Source organism: Apodemus sylvaticus, chromosome 2 (genome assembly GCF_947179515.1).
Source record: "Apodemus sylvaticus chromosome 2, mApoSyl1.1, whole genome shotgun sequence".
In the NCBI taxonomy this organism is placed as follows: Eukaryota; Metazoa; Chordata; class Mammalia; order Rodentia; family Muridae; genus Apodemus; species Apodemus sylvaticus.
This window is the reverse complement of record NC_067473.1, coordinates 58,581,451-58,594,280: the sequence shown is the minus strand read 5'-3', so window position 1 is coordinate 58,594,280 and position 12,830 is coordinate 58,581,451. Positions and strand designations below refer to the sequence as shown.

Genomic DNA, 12,830 nt, shown 5'->3' with positions numbered 1-12,830 from the left:
ATGGTGTGCTTCTACCCAAGTAGGCAGCATATGCTTATTAAGGAGAGGACAACACAGAATGAGTTACAGATCTTGAAAAGAATGACTAGTAGCAGGGAACGCCCAACTTCCGTTGACTTGACACTGAAAGAAAGCATTCTTCTCTCTTGGGATTTTCAGTGTCTTTCCAGCCTTACCTCATGAACATTATAAAACATGTTAACTCAATGAAGTACTACATCTATGTCACACATCTTTCTGACAGGTGGCAACCAGCTCTCTGATGCTACAGGCTCATAGATCTAGGGTATGGGAAAACTCTCAGACACTATATATAAGGTAGAGTTCAGCATTCAAATAGAATTATAAATGCTATAAAGTGGCCTTAACAAGAGCAAATGAAGTAGTCTCTGAAGCTATTTGTCACCTGTTGTTGGCAGGAATAAATCCGGGTGCAAAACAAGCTATCAAATGTAAACAGTTGAGAGATGCCACCTGCAGGAACAGATTAACAGAAACAGGTCCTGTCCAGTGCCGGGAACCACACTGATAAGGTGGCCTTGCCTCCTCCTCCTCCCCCATCCTGCAGAAACTCTACTCAAATCAGCCACATTTCTGTGAGGACAATCTAATAAAGTTGGACAAGCAATCCTAAGCAAGGCAAGTCCTAACTCCCTTTTGCTGCTGCTCCTGTCTCCTCTGTCCCCAGAGAAGCTGGAGAGTTGGCGGCCTCAGTCTGCCTCTGAAAGAGCGCTTCTCCACTGCCCAGCTGTCACTTCCCATCTCCACCCCAGGGTTGCTTGGGTTTTTTTTTTTCCCACACTGGGAAGCAAAGATTATATGAGCACCAGGGCCTGCCTGGCTTCTGCCACTCTTGGCAACTTCCAGTAACTGGAGATGTCCCATCCTGCTTCAGCTGGGATTCACCCAGTTACATAACAACCAGCGACAGAGTTCAGTGGACTCGACCTGGATTCTACTCTTTTTAAACAATTCCTGGAGATTCTGAAGGGGAAACACTCCCATTAAATAAGGCTCTGGGAATGAGTAGTGGTGTCTGAAGTGGTTTGCAAGCAGGTGGAAGGCTACCAGGATTAGAGTCCATTCTCTTTCTGGCTGTGCATCAAGTTTGGCATTTGGTGTATACGGAGAAGAGATACACCCAGGGCCTAGAAGAACCAAGGCTTGGGAGGAAGCACCTCCCAAGGCAGAGATCACAGGGTGACAGAACAATGCCTGTTCTCTTGGCCTTAGGGGACACTGAGGTAGCAGAGAGAGAAGGGGATGAAAATCTGGGCAGCGTTTTGCCAGGTGACTCTGCCCAGGGGATAATCACACTGATAAAGCTCCCGCTTCACCTGGGAAAGATCAACCAAAGAATCCATGTGGATGTGTGTGGTACATAGACCTTTATCTGATGTGGATGTTCTGTCAGCGTGTATGTCTCTGGCTGGTACCACTAAAGGTCGGAAGAAGGTGACAGATCCCTAGAGCTACAGACAGTTGTTAGCCACCGGGCAGGTGCTAAGAATAGAAACCAAGTCCTCTGGAAGAGCAGCCGGTGCTCTTAATTGCTGAACCATCTCACCAGCCCCAAGAAAGGTATTTTTATGTTCTTGTTTTCAAAAGTCTCTATCAGCCAAGTAATAGATGCTCTAAGCCTATTGGAAACCATAGTCAATCGTGTAAACCATGTGTTTTGTTTCGTGGGTAAGAAATGAGAAGCATGCTATCAACCGTTCCTCTACTTCAGCCTTTAATTTGACATGCCAAGTAAGACGCCTCCTGGCTCAACAGCTAGTGAAGGTATTTTCCTTCAAATGAAGACCAGCGTTGTCTTAGCATTAGCTGTCGACCTGACATTCAGCGTTGCTTAGATGAGATGGGCCTCGGAGCATGCCTGTGGTATGACCCGGACTGTGTAACTGAGGTGAGGAAGACTTGGCCACTGTAGGTGGGGGCATTCCCTGCCTGAGACCCAGGACTATATGAAAACAGAGAAGGAACACCGGTACAGTCGCATCAACTCTCAGCTCTCTGTTCTTGACTGTGGATGTGAAGCGACTGCTGCTTCACAGTCCTGCTGCCTTCCCCGATCGGCTTCATGTGATGAACTGAAAATGGAATCCCGAGCTAAATAAACCCTTTCTCCTTCAATTTGCTTTTATCTGAGTATTTTATCACATCAATGAAAAAGAAATGAAGACAGGTGTGGAGACAAATTCTATAAGCAAAAGCACTTCTCAATCAGTCTTGGATTACAAATTATATCAAGGGAACCAAACAAGTATTGATGGCGTTAGCAGTACTCAGACACCTACCACCAAGCTTCCCAGTGTCTTAATCTGCTACAACTGCTTCCAGGGTTTTGAAAAACACAATTCTCATTTTCTTTTTACTGAAAATACATGTAGTGTAGCAGAACAGTTCTACAGCTCCAAACCTATGCCAACACACTTTTTCCTTCACGCTGACATACAGGAGGTGAACACAGGATACAGTACTAAACTACAGCATCCATCTCAGGGAAACTAAACTTTCTACTCTCTTATTTGGTCCGACTAATTTCCTATTTAACTAGCTGATGAACATGTGCAAAGGCATTGCTGAGTTTGTAAGCTTTAAAACAGCTCTTAGCATCTGTTGAGGCTGGCCTACCAAATGTTTAGCAATAGATACGAGACACTTGTCAGTTTGACAAGTTCAAGGGCAGAGCTACAAACTCAAACATCTACACCAGTAAGGCTGGTGTACAAGTAAGGCTGGTGTGTGCTGGAGGGGCCACTAGACAGCAGGCAGAGCAAGAGTGTTGACTTCTGAGGACTGTGTGTGAATAATGGAGGCAACTCTTAGACGAGACGGAGCTTTTCTATAACCTGTGTTCTTTCTTCCTCACCACAGGGTGTGTGTGTGTCTGTGTACTGCAGTCTTAGTTTCAGAATCTAGGCATCATGGATTTCACTTCACAGAATCACCGCCAGTCACAGCTTGTCCCATAAGGTCTACACAGCCATTCAGAAAACGCACTGAAACACAGGAATACAGAGGGAAGCTTAGCTTGTCACGGCTGCAGATGAGTCTCATCAGGCCAAGCAGCCATTGCAACCTATGGGAAAGCTACCTTTGTAACTATGGTACATTCCTCTCCTCCCAAATTCAAACCCATCCCTGTAAAACCTCGCACTTCACTATTTTGGGTAAAGCCACCAGCCTGCAGCTGGTTCTTATGGCCGCTGCTTTTATCTCTCGGCGAGTTCCTGACATCAAAGTTAGGCACTAATTTTTCAATCAGTAATTTATTATCAAAAAAGGCTGCATTGGTTATATTGGGTTATTATTTCCTAGAGTCTTCCTTTATTATTTGATGAGTTTATTTAATGTGTTCTGCCTGAATGTCTACCTCTGCACCACATGCAATATGCCTGGTGCCCACTGAGGCCAGAAGAGGGAGTCAGATCCCCAGGTCTGGAGTCACGCAGCCGTGAGCGGCCATGTGGATGCTGGGAACTGATCCCGGGTCCTCTGGAAGAGCAGCCCGTGCTCTTAATTGCTTAGCCATCTCTCCATACTTTAAGAGCATGGTCCACCTGAAGAAAAGTTTACTACACCAACATAGTTTTACCTCCCCTTCCTTTCCCTCCACTGCTTTCCTGCTTCCCAGACATTTCCTTATTGTAGTTTATGGTTGCATGTGTATATGACATTTGCGTGACTGTAATTTTTATTTTCCTGTAGCAACTGGTCTCTCGGAGGCTTACTGCCTCAGTCTGCTAATGGAGTCCAAGTCCTGGAAGTTTCTAGACTCCGTACAGTCTTATCTAGGCCTAGAATGTTTTCAACCTCTGAGTCTTGCTGAATAAGCTCACCCTTTCTAGTTATTTCTGAGCTCTGGCTGGCTAATTCTACTCAGCTGTTCTGTGTCAAGCTCCTCCTCCAATCTGACTGAGCCAGTCTGGCTTCTCTCTCTCTCTCAGCCTCGGTTTGGCTTCAAACTAATTCCAGCAATCTGTTCTGATCTTCTGTCTTCACCTGTGCCTAACTAGCTCTCTCTTCAACCTGTTTCTGTGAATCTGTCCCAGTAAAACTGCCTCCTTCCCCTCTCTCTGCACTGCTCTCTTAAGTAGCTTCCCCCTTCCTCTCTCTTCTTGTGGAAGCTGGGCATACCCTAGTCTGACTCATTCTGACAAATCTCTCTCTAATTCAACGCTGTGTCTGCCACTCAATTAGAACTCACTTCCAGACTAGGGTGCTTCCTTCTACAAACAAGCCCTACCTTTCTTGTTTGGGATTAAAGGTGTGTGCTAAGGGCTGAGCCACACCACAACTAGAAACAGTTGGGGTTTTTTTTTTTGTTGTTGTTTTGTTTTTTTGTTGTTGTTTTTTTTTAGTAAATGACACAATCTCAGGGTTTACAGTATGATCAAATATCCTACAACACATGTGTACATGCTTTATATATGTGCACAAATACGTGTGTGTGTGTGTGTGTGTGTGTGTGTGTGTGTATACAGGCCAGAGGTTACTGTCCAGGTGTTTTCCTCTATTGCTTTTCACATCATCATCATCATGAGATACATATTAAACCTGAATCTTACAGATTGAACAAGACTAGATGTCTAGGAAGCCTCAGGGATCCCCTTGTCTCAGCCTCCCCAGTGCTAGGATTATAGGCATGCACCCCAAGCCTAGCTTGTATGTATGCGTGTGTGTGTATATACATACATGCTGGGGATCCAAGCTCAGGTTTTCCTATTTGCACAGGACTGTGCCACCTCCCTAGTCCTAGACACTGTTTTCTTTGTCCTCTGACTATGAGGTACCTACCTGTGCCTTGTCTACTCTACTGAAGTGATTTCTCAAAAGACCATGATTACTCACTTCTACGTGGAGACCATCTTCTCTCAGGCACATGCTCCTCAGATCCTTCTCGAGCCAACTGTTTCCTCTGGGGAAATCCGCTAGGAGTTCAGTCCTGCATTTCCTCCAGCTTTCCTACTTTTACACTCTGGTTTTGGATCTTCATCTTACCCACCCCAGCTATCTGTGGTGATGGCAGCAGCAGCAGCAGCAGCAGCAGCAGCAGCAATCTTAGGCACAACAGTTTATTCAGAGTGCATGTTCGAACCTTCAACTACCATCCATGGGTTTCCTCCCATTGTGCCCATTTTACAGATGCAGAACTGAAAGGAGTAACTTGCCTAAAGCAGCAGAGGTTGTAAGTGGCAGAACTACAATTCAGTCTCAGTTGTCCCCAAGGATGCACCCATGCCCTGAGCTGCTCTGCCACACTGGATCCCAAGGCTCTGGCCTCAAACCTCGAAACCTCAAAACCTCTTTTTTCTTCTCTCATTACTTTCAACACATTAAAGTGAACGATTTACACCCTGCAAGCCAAGTCCTCAGCAGCCTTCCCAGCACAGTCCATTGATTTTTTTTTTCAAATGTGCATAAATGCCACTCGGGCATAGCACAATGGTAAAAGTAAGCCTGTGAGGAAATCGGGCTCCGGCGAGGGTTAAGCCTTCAGAAGGTCAGTGAGGGAAGCTGGGCTGTGTGTACTTGCTGGAGAGTCGACAACAAGTGAAAGTAAGGAGCACTGGGAGAGGCTCCTTGACCATCAAAGAGGAAGCAGGCGGAGAGAGAAAGCATCCCCCCCTTCATGGGCACAGCGTTACTGAAGGTGGATCTGGAAACATATTTAAATTTAGGCTGATATAAAAAAAGAAATGGAGTTCCAGTCTAAGGTAACAATCAGGAACAGACACAGGGAGAGAACAGGAGGCCCATTCAAAATGGTGAGAGCTATAAGCAGCTGACTATTCATTCTGATTTGCCTAACACAGTATTGCTTTATGCTTTTTTCCTTCCCCAACATAATTATTACTAAGGCCCCTTTCACACCTAAGTGTCCCATTTGGAAAAGTATATGGTCATTCTGTTATGGGGTATAATCAGGAAGTAGGCGGAGACTAGACTAGAAAGATAGAACTGAATAGGGGCCTCTAGGAGAACCTCGGGCCAAAGAGTGCTGACTCTTCTATAAACACTGAGACATCACTAAAGGTTTAATAGCACGCATGTGAGGGCCAGCCAGCATTTATACTCAACAGAGAAGTCCAAATATTAGCTGTGAGGGGGGTTTGCAGGAAACATGCAATGACAACCTGGGCCAAGAAGATGGCTGCTGAGAAGGAGTAGGTGGAAGTGAGGAAAAAACTGTAGCTTGTTTAAGATGCTGCCAATATCCCCTGTAAAAGTCCAAGCAGTGAATTTTGTTTAGCTTTGCAGACTATATGATCACTGTCATAATGTGTACAATTGTATGATTTTGTCTCTGTACCTGCAAGCATCTGTATGCAACACATGAGTAAATGTGATGCAACTTGATGAGGGCATCAAAATTAGAATCACTATCATTTTCACATGATATATTACTAATATTAGCTATTGGTAGGCTAATCTCAACAATCTAAAATGAAAAACACCATCTATTTATATCTTGTGATTATAAAAGGAGGGGGGAACAGAAGGCTCTGGGTGTGCAAATCCCTGCCTAGCTAGACCCCGTATGTGGATGTGCTCCCAACATTATAAAATAGCCAGCTTATAAGTGAGACCCTATCTCAAAGAAACAAAACAACAACAACAACAAAAAAAAAAAAAAAAAAAAAAGTTAAACTCCCTGCTGTGCCCTTGGTCAGAACTACAAAGTGCCTTGCGGAGTGGAACCCCATTCACAGTTACTTGTATTCCTCACAGAAGCCATCATTGAGCACACTGAAGTTAGGGTGCCCAGTTTGTGTTTAATTCAGTCTTTAGGAACAGGTTCAAGCGGGGACTGGGGAAGGGGGAACTGTGGGAAATGATTCACCTGTTAACCTCAAACAAGCAGGAGCTCTTGTTTGACACACAACTCTGTAAATCATATTGCAGTGTTTCACACTAAAAGTGAGTGTAGATTTGTTCAGAAGCAGGAGCCATCCAGTTGTCTTAGTATTACAAAAACAAACAAACAAACAAACAAAAAACAAAACAGGTGTCTCAAAAGGCTTTTCACCAGTTATAATGAAGACCTTTCATTCTGTCTTGAAATTTCATCTCTATATTCCATATAGACTATATGTTGAAATTCCATCTAGATTATAAAATCAAAGGTTCCCCTCTCCCCTATAAATGCCACCATGAGGCTGTGCTTCAAACTAAGATTCTTGTGACAAAGCAGAAAGAGCTGACAGGTGAGTGATTAGCATGTAAAACCAATGGACCAAGAGACCTCTGCAGTGTAGAGCCTCCAGCTCTGCGGCACGCATGCCCGCCCGCCCGCCCGCCCGCCCGCCCGTCCTGCTACTGCTTCCTCCTCCTGCCCACCATCCAGCCGCACACATTTGCACGTTCTTTGCTCCTCCTGTTTACAAATTAACACCACAGCCAGGACTTGGCTTCCTCCTTCCCTCGGTGTTTGAAGAGTAAAGTACACCTAAGACTCTCATATCATAACTCAGGAAGAAAGAGAGAGATAAGTCACAGTGTAAAAGAAAAGCCCAAACTTCTCTTTTCTTCCATTTTCAAAATAGCAATAATATGTCAAGTGATATCAAATAAGGGACTTGGGACCAGAATCTCTCTTTTTTTGGGGGGGGGGGATTTGGGTTTTTTCAAGACAGGGTTTCTCTGTAAAGCCCTGGCTGTCCTGGAGCTCACTCTGTAGACCAGGCTGGCCTCAAACTCAGAAATCCACCTGCCTCTGCCTCCCAGAGTGCTGGGATTACAGGTGTGTGCCACCACCGCCCAGTGGGACCAGAATCTCTTAAACCCAGAACTTACTCTTAAGAATGAAACATTTAGGGGGCTGGAGAGATAGCTCACTGGTTAAGAGCACCGACTGCTCTTCTGAAGTTCATGAGTTCAAATCCCAGCAACCACATGGTGGCTCATGACCATCTATAATGAGATCTGATGCCCTCTTCTGATGTCTGAAGACAGCTACAGTGTACTTACACATATAATAATAAATAAATCTTAAAGAGGGGGGCTGGAGAGATGGCTCAGTGGTTAAGAGTCCCTTCTTCTGGTCTGAAGACAGCTACAATGTACTTACATATAATACATAAATAAATCTTTTTTTAAAAAAAAGAAAGAGAGAATTAAACATTTAAGAGTACTCTGAGATTGTCCTTAGTCCAGACCCTCACCGTACAGTTTTCAGCAGCCTTTACTTCCCTCTGCACCAAGCCGCTACCTTACGGCAGATGAGCTGCATTTGAGGACAACGAGAAAGACTACTCATCTCTCCAATCAATTTCAAAGGACAGTATTGAGCCAAGTGAAACCCAGTATTTAACTCCTTAGTGTTTCTAGTATCTTAACACGACACACCTTCCCCAGACGCAGGCTGTTGAAATCCATACCGAGTCCTGACAGCACTTAGGATCCCATCGCCTATCACTTCCCTAGAAGTTGTAGAGGAACTTTTCCATCTGTGTGTGCAGTGCTAAAACACCTCTGCACCAGACACTGCCTCTCACAGGCATCTCCCTTAAAACCCCCTCATCCTTCCCCCTTACATCTCTCTCTCTCTCTCTCTCTCTCTCTCTCTCTCTCTCTCTCTCTCTCTCTCTCTCACACACACACACACAGAGTGCGTTACAAAGGCAACAAATTACAGCAGGTAGAGCCCTCTTTACATGAGTGAGTCACACATGTGTAGTAGTGAGATTTGACCCACCTGAGCCGTGGTACTTGCGCCAGCCTGCTTGGAATCAGCAGTGCTTGCAACACCCACTCAAGATTCTTCTTTTCTATCTCTAGTTACTTCCCTAGGGTGGTAGGCTTGTCAATACAAACTGTGTCCATCAAATCCCAAAAGTTCAAAGTTAAAAAGCCTGCGCTGAAACACTGCTTATCAGCTCATTAACAGTTTGATAACGAACACATTACGTTCTTTGCACACTAAGTGCCATGTCCGTGAGAATAACAAAAGCATCACTCTCTTAGGAAATATTAAATGGCTTGTGGTGAGGTACTCTAGGCAACAGTGAGAGGCAGCAAGGGCTACGCATTAACTCCCTCATGAAGACGGGTAGAGACCACAGACCCATCAAAGTGACTCTACCGGGCTGATGGTATGGATACCCATGAAATCTAGGAATAAAGTAACATGAAGGGAGAGGTTAAACAGGAGACTTAGAAGAAAGCAAGCTGCAATCGAATGTGAGTGAAAGGGAAGGCGGGATGAATTATGCAGTCCTAGAAGCACACTATTAGAGTGTGCAATCCAAACGTGTGAGTGAAGAGGTCGATGTCACATTCATATTCTATAAAGTAGTTTATCGTCATATCTTTTTAATGGAAGGGTTTTACTATTGATGTCTTTGCATCCAGGGTCTCACTATGTGGCCCAGACATGCCATGGTCTTGCAGCAATCCTCTAGCAGCAACCTCCTAAATCCTGGGATTACAGGAGCGTGGCCCCATGCCCAGATGTCAATCTCTTCGTTCTCTTTGTCCATATATCACCTCACGCTTGATTTCAATTCCAAGAACATCCAAGAAGCTACCAGTGCAAGCATGTTGTGTCCTCTGTTCTCTAGGCACACAAAGCTGGGTGCGTGGATGATGAATTTAGATGTACCAACCACTTCTTAAAGTCAAACAACCCTATTAATCTCACAAACCATAAAAGGTAACGGGGAAGAGAAACTAAACACAAAATCGTCAAACACTAATAGTTGCCTCTGAGTAATGAGATTAAAGATGACATTTTTTTTTTTTTTGGCTAAATTAGATTTCTATCCTCTCCTTTAAAAATTTTTTTCTTTTACAATGATCTGCTTAGTTTGGTTCAGTTTAAATATGGGCACGAAAAAAATATGTCCTTGAAGCTGGACACTTTTATTTGCTACAGACTTTATACAGAGGTCAATACAGTGAGATTTTCCTTATAAACATGATAGTGAAAAATTATCTAATTATCTTTAAGTAGTCTTTAATAAAGGTATGGGCCTTGGAAATGTAACTTCTACCTTTTTAATAGATGTGGAAACTGGGCTGGAGAGTGGGTTAGGAACACTTGCTGCTCTTCTAGCACCTGCATGGGGCCCCATAGCCATCTGTTCCAGGGGGGTACAACGCCCTCTTCTGGTCGCCATGGACACTAGGCACTCACAGAGTAAACTTACATAACTCAGGCAAAAAGCTCATACACATTTAAAAAAATTTATCTCCTTCTGTGGGTATTTTTCCCCTTTCTGGTACAAAACCCAGATACTATTGTGGATGCCCACAAGTGCTGGCTGACCAGAGCCAGATATAGCTATCACCTGCGAGGCTCTCCTGGTGCATGGCAAATACAGAGGGGGACACTCTCAGCCAGCCATTGAAGTGAGCACAGGGTCCCCAATGGGGGAGCTAGAGAAAGGATCTAGGGGTTTGCAGCCCCATAGGAGGAACAACAATATGAGTCACCCAGTACTCCCAGAGCTCCCAGGGACAAAACCATCAACCAAAGAGTACACATGGAGTTACCCATGGCTCCAGACACATCAGCAGCAGAGGATGATCTTGTTGGACACCAAAGGGAGGAGAGGCCCTTGGTCCTGGAAAGACTTGATGCCGTAGTGTAGAGGAATACCAGGATAGGGAAGCAGGGGAGGGTTGATTGGGGAAGGGGAGATGGCTTATGGGATTTTGGGGGGAGGGGAGAAAAAGACAAGGGGACAACATTTGAAATGTAAATAAAGAATATACCTAATAAAAAAAATTTTAAATGTGCAAAGTGGGCTGGAGAGATGGCTCAGAGGTTAGGAACACTGACTGTTCTTCCAGATGTCCTGAGTTGAATTCCCAACAACCACATAGTGGCTCACAACCATCCATAAAGTGATCAGATGCCCTCTTCAGGTGTGTCTTAATACAGCTACAATGTACTTATATACATAAAATAACTAAATAATTCTAAATGAATAAATAAAAGTAAAAAGTAAGTCAGCGACCACTTAAGATTACTAAAACAGTAACGACTTCTGGACTAAAGCCAGTGTCATGGCTTCTAACCCACTCTGCTCTCAGTATGCCGTTTATTGGGGTTAGACTTTTGAAAATTCCAACACCATTCTGAGAGTATCTATAGTTTGTGATGTACTATGGCAACAGGTCGATGGGTAAAACCTAGTCACTGACTCACTGAGACAGTTTTACAGACAAATAAACAGGACTTCTCCTTTTATTATAGAAACTTTTGTACCTGCTGATGAAATGTAACCATTTACTTTTTATTTCCTTCTGAAAGAGTCTGAATTCAGTTAGTCAATATTCTAGGTACATCCCCCCTACACCCCCAATTCACAAGCTATAAATCCTTCCTAATTTAGAAGAGAGAGAGGGTTCATCCTGCAAAGTCTAATAGTAAACTTCATTGCAATTTTGCATTTCTTTTGACTTATTGTGGTGAAATATTTGCTCCTATTCCTTAGAACAACAACAAAATTACACTTTTCTGCCATGGTGGTGGTGGTGGTCGTCGTGTGTGTGTGTGTGTGTGTGTGTGTGTGTGTGTGTGTGGTGTGAGGGTGTTCCTCTAAACCCGGAATATGGTTTCTGAGATTTCTGAATATGCAACAACCTCTTTGCCTTCCACGACATTTTCCCCTTCCCCTTATTAACTTACATTTTTAGGACCTAGGTCCGCCTTCACCCTGCTACAGTGCAGAGCCCTGCTTCCTTCCAGGCAATCTATTAGCTAAGACAATTTGCCACACCTGAGCCGTCCAGGAGGTCGAGTTCAACTTTGCTAAGCCACCATCACTACAGCTCTGGGATCACACTCCGTCACTCCAGCCGACAGAACTCACTGTCCCTGAGAGATACACGCTGAGAAAGGGGCAGCTGAGACCTGGGGTATCTGCGAGGGTCCCCGCTTGAAGCGGGCATCAGGTTCCCACCAGATACTAAAGCCGGGCAGGGTAGCAACCGGCCTTCTCACGAAGAACACCAAGCCACTTAAGAAAAGAAGACTTAGGAAAGAAAAGAAATTCTCACAACTGTAACAATTACAACAAAGCCACTCACCTGCAAGGAAACCACCAGTAGTAGTAGCCGGTCCTCAGCAACGCCGTGCTGCAGACACCAGCGAGGATTCATAGCGAACGCCGGCACCGACGCTCTTTTTCAGCCCAGAAGCCAGAAGGGGCAGGACCGATGGCTCTGTGTATTGGAAGACAGAGTTGTCACTCATTTACAGCCCCGCCCTCCGGGCGGCGACTAACCGGGGGTTCTTTCCGGTTTCTCAAATTCCGGGGAAGAAGGGAAGCTATGATTGGTTTAATGAGGAAACAGACGCACGGATAGACCAATAAGATAGTAGTTTAGGCACAGGCAGGCGGGCTTTAGCCAGAGACCCAAACACTGGAGTGTCGCGGGGCAATACTTGGGAGCTCCGTTGCCTCCAGAGAACCGTTTGAAGTTCTCAAAATTGAAATACACCCGCTGTGAAAACGAAGGTCGGCAGACGAAGTGATATTTCTTTTAGTCAACGGAAATTTCCAATTTTTACCTAGACTGAACCCGGTTGATCCTCACGGAAGCTTGTTTGGCACGCGTCTAAGTCGAAAATAGAGATTAAAATGAGAACCTTTAAAGTGTCCTATTTACAATAGCTGCTCATTCTTACTTTCTCCTAACATTATGAAGGGAAGAGAAACGAATAATAGAATACCCTAAAAGTACAAGAACTGGCGAATGAGGTTAGAAAAGGAGAGAATAGGAAACTTGGAAAACCAGTTTCTGAAGGGAAACCTATAAAAATGTCAGCTTGTCACTCAGATCTGGCACCAGAGCTGGGAGCTTCTAAGCAG

General features: G+C 44.6%; 1 protein-coding gene across 1 annotated transcript in view; it reads right to left on the bottom strand.

The window, feature by feature from the left end:
• The window catches only part of Bpgm (bisphosphoglycerate mutase), a 33,095-nt gene extending 20,932 nt beyond the window's left edge, over positions 1 to 12,163 (bottom strand). The window contains exon 1 of the mRNA XM_052173412.1: positions 12,046 to 12,163. The gene's annotated coding sequence lies outside the window, so the exon portion shown is untranslated. The remainder of the gene's footprint in view (positions 1 to 12,045) is intronic.
• Between the last annotated feature and the right edge of the window lie 667 nt (positions 12,164 to 12,830).